General features: G+C 36.8%; 1 long non-coding RNA gene across 1 annotated transcript; it reads right to left on the bottom strand.

Annotated features, from left to right (window-relative positions):
* Positions 1 to 385: 385 nt before the first annotated feature.
* Positions 386 to 2,422, bottom strand: LOC132633878 (uncharacterized). Its single transcript, XR_009579903.1, has 3 exons — positions 2,100 to 2,422; positions 1,570 to 1,616; positions 386 to 842 (listed from the first exon to the last, which is right to left on the bottom strand). It is a non-coding gene; the product is annotated as an uncharacterized LOC132633878 (long non-coding RNA).
* Positions 2,423 to 6,504: the final 4,082 nt, after the last annotated feature.

Here is a 6,504-nt window from a genome sequence, read left to right as displayed (position 1 = left end):
TGGCCCTTTTGTATATATTTGTATTTTGACCGGCGATGTCTATTCCGCCGCTTTGTTTGAGTTTGATTTGATATGACCGCTTAAGACAGATTTTCGATATAAATTATGTTTGATATAACTTTTGAAAAAAAATTCTGAAATAAGTTTAGACTCGGAAATGAATATGCGATTGGGTCTGGGTACCCAGGTAGGGTGCCAGTCGCGGCCCACAGGGCTGGGTCGTGACACATGGTACTACTGTAATCAGGGCAGCAAGGTAGATTAATGGGGAGGGGTATATTTGGTGTCACGATCCCACCCCGGGGCCATGACTAGTGCCCGAGTTGGACACTCATATATGTACCTGTTAGACATAGTCAGGCTGAAGCTAAAATCAATATGAAAACTTGCAAAGGAACTCCAGAGGTTCATAATGTCATCATATATACACATACTCAGATAACCTGTCTCCTAAGGAGTCACAACTGATCAAAACATAATATGATACGCAAGCCGACAAGGCTGCCACTACATATTAATATCATACGCAAGCCGACAAGGCTGCCACAACATATCAATATCATACGCAAGCCGAGAAGGCTGCCACAACATATCAATATCCATAGCACATCATATAGACACAGCCGAACAAACTTATACATAACCCACACATATGTCTACAGACCTCTAAGAGTATCAGCAGTGAAATATGACGGGACATGGCCCCGTCGTACCCCTGGATAAACATATATACATATATCAAAAGATCTGTACCAAAGGTCTACGCTTCGGAACAATGGAGCTTTCCAAGACAGCTGAGTAGAAATCCTAAGCTGGAGGATCACCAAATCGAGTATCTGTACCTGCGGGCATGAAACGCAGCCCCCCGAAGAAAGGGAGTCAGTACGGAATATGTACTGAGTATATAAAGCATGTGATACAGTAAAGAGGATCATAACTGAAATAGAGGTCACAGGAGACAAGTATGACATTCAAAATACCAGTACATTTGCCTTATGAAATGTAAATCATGCATATCAATATCATATATCATACCCGGCCCATTATGGGACTCGGTGAATAAAGTCATCCTTGGCGCCATAATCACATCATCATATCATCATATCATCATATCATCACATCATCATATCATCATATATATATATATATACCGTACCCGGCCCTCTAGTGAAGGACTCGGTGAACAATACAGTGAAACTGTGCACGAAAACATACCCGGCCCGGGACTCGGTGAAAGACATATTGAGGCATGCACGAGCAGAGTAGTGAGAAACCATATGCAAACTAAGTCATATTTGAGACTCAATAGAATAATCAAAATGAACCATCATTTGATAATCAAGACAATAATCATATCAAGTACCCTTCGAATGTCACTATGGATTATATCAAAATGGAACTTTCTGAATCATATACACATATCAAGACATAATGAAATAGCTTCTGGAAATCAAGAACATTAGCCATCCTAGTGGCTCTAAGAATAGGAACTTCTTTGGAATCGTATACACGTCGTCTGTTTGTTTCATAAAGATCATGCCAAAAGAAAGAAAGGATAACTTTACATACCTTATTCGCTCCAAGCTAACCACAAATCAGATCTCGGGCTTCCCAATCTACAACAACATTATTGATATCACGTATTAACTATAGCGCGCTCAAAATCCAAAGCCTAAGCTAGCAGGTTACTTAACAAAATTCGGGCAGCATTTCCCCTGAAAACTTAACAATCCTCGAGATTCCAATTTAGCCAAACATCAAACAAAATACCAACAATTTCACATCAAACAAGAATTAAATCTATTCTTAAATCACTTCCAAAACAGCCCAATATGCATTCGTATACCAATGCTTGTATACACTTCTTTATTTTCGTATATCCATAGTATAACGGCAACAAAAATAACAACAACTAAAACTACAACCAATCCCACGATATTCCAACCCACAAAATAATTTATAACAACCACCAAACAGCCCACATGATAACAACTACAATAACTTATCCGATTTCCCGCAATTAATTTCGTAGTTCCCATCTCATAATTTAGCTATGACCTCAACGAACTTGAATGTATCTAGTAGAGAATAATTCTTACCTTATATGACAAGAAATCCTCTCCTTCCACTTTAATTCATTTTGAAGAAATCTCCAATTTTCCATCATCTGGACGAAACCGACGTGGACATAACTTCTACTTCGTACTCCGTGTTTTGCTCCAGCGCAAGCGGATCTGCCTCCATACGTTGCTGCCCATATCTCCCCCTGCCTTGAAATAGTGCTAACATTACTACTCAATATAGCTATTACGTTGCCGTCATTCTCATAATTCTCATGGAAGAGGTTCTACCTCTATTCCTTATAAAAAATTTAAGTGAAATATTCCATTAATGTAATAAGAGTCATAGACACATGCATATACATCCAGCTCTTACATAAATGTAGCAGCAAGCATATTGATGATTTATAAATAAAAACTTGGGATCATCCTTTCTTGTACCCACTAAAAGACGCCACCTCATGCCTTGTCACTTTATCTATTCTTTTCCTTTATGCCATGTGTAAAACGTGCTGCCACCTAGCACCTATCCATCAAGTCATTATTTTATATCTTTATTTCCACAAAATGAACTTATTTCCCGGTTTTCCACGTTGACCTACATAAATGCCACTTATCCATGTAATTGAATTAATACCGTAATTAATTTCTTACTCTCCCACTTTATCCCAATATTAACCAATCATCCACATATTTAATTTCATGATCTCAATTCACATAAATAGTAATCATCTTATAATACACGCCATATACTCAGTATCATGCTTATGTGATATAGCACTAGTCCATAACCTCTTTTGCAACACCAAATATTATCTCCAATCACCTTCATCCAACTTTTAGGCCCTAAATAATTTTGGGCCTTTATCGTTTTATCTAATGAGTTCTTCATGTTCATACTTGAATATGACAAAAATTTGCTGGGCTCGGGTAAATTTGCTCATGTTGGACGATTCAATTTCCTCGTCCAGCTTGGACCGTGTTTCACTCAAATAAATGTTGAACCTTGACGAAAGTTATTTTCTTCGATTTGTTTAACTTATAATATTTACAATACATCTGTACCATTACTCTAACCACCTATAAGCTTGGGGGATAACCTCATTTCTATTACTAATTTCATTTAACTCGCACGCTTTCCATCACATGAAAACACGGGATGTAACATTTGGCCCCTTTTTTCTATATGATTCCTTGAACACTAAACCATGCTTTTTTTTTCTTCTCTGAATCAAGTCATGTGGACCTAGATACAAAGGACTAGTAATAGACAGAGTTAGTCTCATTCTAGACATGTTAAAATGAAGTTGTTTTCTTCCTGTGCATATAAAGATTGAAATCTATGACACTTAGTCAACTTTTAAAGAGAAGGTTAAGAATACTATCACAGCTAAGACTAAGTGCATCCGTTAAGTCAACTTAAATTTCCCTGCCAATAAGACAATATCAAGAGAAGGGTTGGGACATTTAAAATGAAAAACATAAGATCCCTATGCATTTTGAGACTGAAACCTGCCTACTTGCTTAAGCCATTTAAAAGGGTGTGACTGATTAGACTTAGGATTCATGTAACCTATATGAGAACTAAGTAGCTTAAAAGATCTGGGACAGTTGGTTCTACAAGACAATCCTAACTTGGTCCCTATTGTTGCATTTGTCTTGAATTGTATTCTGTGAGAAAATACATACTAATAGAGGACTCTGGTCTGTGCCTGCTTGGTTTTGGTTGTGCCATAACTGTTAAGACTTTAATGTGCACCTACCTGCTCATTTTTCTTTCATAAGAAGAATCATTTAGATTTGGAATATAATGTCTTGAGGATAACCAAGTGTTCCCTTGAAATGTCCATAAACTATTAAAAAATCATTTGGGAGTTAGGTTTATACAGCTACAGATATACCTTATATATGTTGAATCTGTTATGGTAATACTGTACTTAGAGGATGATTTCCCTTTGTGTTCTTATACTTTGCTACATCTGCTTGATCCCATGTTGCTTGGAGCTACATTTGATTGACCTGTTGTGATTTGTTTGGGTGAAGTTAAGTTTAGGCTATGTTGTGCTCATAGAAACTACCTCTATCTCATGCCTCGGTTTTTGTTTCTCTTCACTGGTCTCATTTATTCTTTTAGGATGATAATTATTCCATACACATTTATTAGGTATATCTTATTTACGCTAGCCCATGTGGGGATGCATGCAAAGCTGTGTGTTTGTGGTTTGAGAAGCATGTAAGGTAAAGGGGGGGGGGGGGGGGGTTCTAGTTTGAACCCTTCCCTGATGACCAGCCATGCCGGAGGTTCATGAAACCTCTTGGAACTTGTACGTCATTAAGATTAAAGGAAGGGTTGGGGGGGGGGGGGGAGCAGATGACTTGACCTCCCACCACCTAATTTGAGATGTTTGAGTTTTAGGGCATAGAACACATATGTTTCACATGGTCTCTTGGGTAAATATGATATACTGTGTATATATGTTGTATATTCATACATAGAGTAGGATTCGTAAAACAGTGGTATATTTTGCATATATGTGTGATAGGGACAGAAAAAAAAAATGAAGTAACTGGGGTCCTTTGTTTTTCCTCCCTTTACTACATGGCCACTCGGGCCGAGGTCCAGCCACCTTGTTAGGCTCCCCAAAAAGGAATATATCCTTTAAACGTCTTTGAGTCAAAAAAAAAAAGAAAGGGAAGCTAGTATATTGAAGGCCCAATCATGGGTAAAAATGATATGAAGGCGCAGCCATGGGTGAAAATGGTTGGGGTTTGGTACACCCATTTCATTCAATTTCATTGTATTTCTATTATATTTAGTTTTTTCTTGCATTGTGTCTGTTATTTGTAAACCCACAAATTTATTGGAACCCTTTGTGATGAATTAGGCATCTTAGGAAAACGGTACATATGCCGTTTAGTTTGACTCTAGCACCTGAATCTTTTTTAAAACTTTGGGAACGCGAACTGATTTTGAAAAGATTCCAAAAATAGGAGGCAGTCGCTACAATTTGAATAAGTAATAAGCTGGAAAGATTTCAAGCATGCGAAAAATGGTAAATAACTTGTGTGAAAATCTAGAGGAAAAATAGGTTAGGCAAATTTCCTTACTTTAAAAAACAATTTGAAAGCATAACCTTTTGGTTCTGGGTTTTGGTAAAAAACTTTGATATTTTTGCGTCTGTAGCCCACTTGGCTTTTTTTAAGAAAACAAATATTCATTGAACTGTTTTGGGTTAGAACCCACTCGGCTCGGTATTTTGAAGCAAAAAATAATGAGAGGTTATCTTTTGGGCTCAAAACCCCGCCTGATTTTTATAAACCTGTGGTCAAATAAACTTGGCCAAAGCCGATGGTTCAAAACAATTAGGAATAGGGAGTGTTTTGGCTGGTCAATCCATATAGTTTGGTTATTTTAAAGAGAACCTAAAGAAAGTCATTTTTAGTCTTAAGGCCCACTAGGCCCTTCTTTATAAAAACTAGTTAATACTTTCTAGGCTAAGGCCCACAATTTCAATAAACAAACTAGGTATTTTTGATTAAAAATGGTTTTATTTGAAATGAAGATCTTATCCCTTAAAGTAAAATTAGGACTTAGTTATAAAATAGACATATGAATGCAAGTATGTTTTGAAATAAGTATATATTAGATTCTTTGACCACGGATATAATCCATCTTTTTTTCTATAAAACCAATCACGCGAAACATGCAAAAGGTTTTTTTTTTAAAAAAAAAATCAAAACAAAATTACGCTTAAATTATAAAAATTCAGGTAAGGATATTCTGAAAGCATACTAGACGGATTAACCCGGTCCGCGTGTGAGTAAAGCATGGACAAAATTTGGTTACCCAAATCCAATAAATAAATGAACTTTCTATCTTTTCCTATAAGAAAAACTACTATCCTTATATATAAAACGAATTAATTATACCCGGATATCATAAATCCGAACCTAAATACCCTGTATATAAAGGGAATATATTCAACTATTTTCAAAATGATATGTAACATGACAAATCTTTTTTCGGGAAATAACACTAAATAAACAGTTCATGCAAATACTCACACATTGGAATTCGATGGTCAATCGTATAGTACGGATCGTTAATACTAGGGTGCCTAACACTTCCCTAGGGGATCACCAGAATCCTTACCTAGAACTTTGGATTAAGACGGATTTTTCACAGTGTATGAATAAACCCTTCAAAACTGGTTTTCCTAATTTCCTAAAAATTAGGTGGCAACTCTTTTAAAACAATGTCCGAAAGAGCACCAACGAGTTCGAAGTAGCTTTTCTGAGCGCTAACCCTGCCCCCGAAAATGCGAGAACCATAACAAATGGCAGATCACAAATCTGAGAAGTATGGGATCATGTATGGCCCATGCAAAAATGTACGTCCCGTGCAAAAATGTACGTCCCGTACCTCATTTTCCAAAAGTTGGCA

This window comes from Lycium barbarum, chromosome 3 (genome assembly GCF_019175385.1).
Source record: "Lycium barbarum isolate Lr01 chromosome 3, ASM1917538v2, whole genome shotgun sequence".
NCBI lineage: Eukaryota > Viridiplantae > Streptophyta > Magnoliopsida > Solanales > Solanaceae > Lycium > Lycium barbarum.
This window is presented reverse-complemented; position numbering and strand designations above follow the sequence as displayed.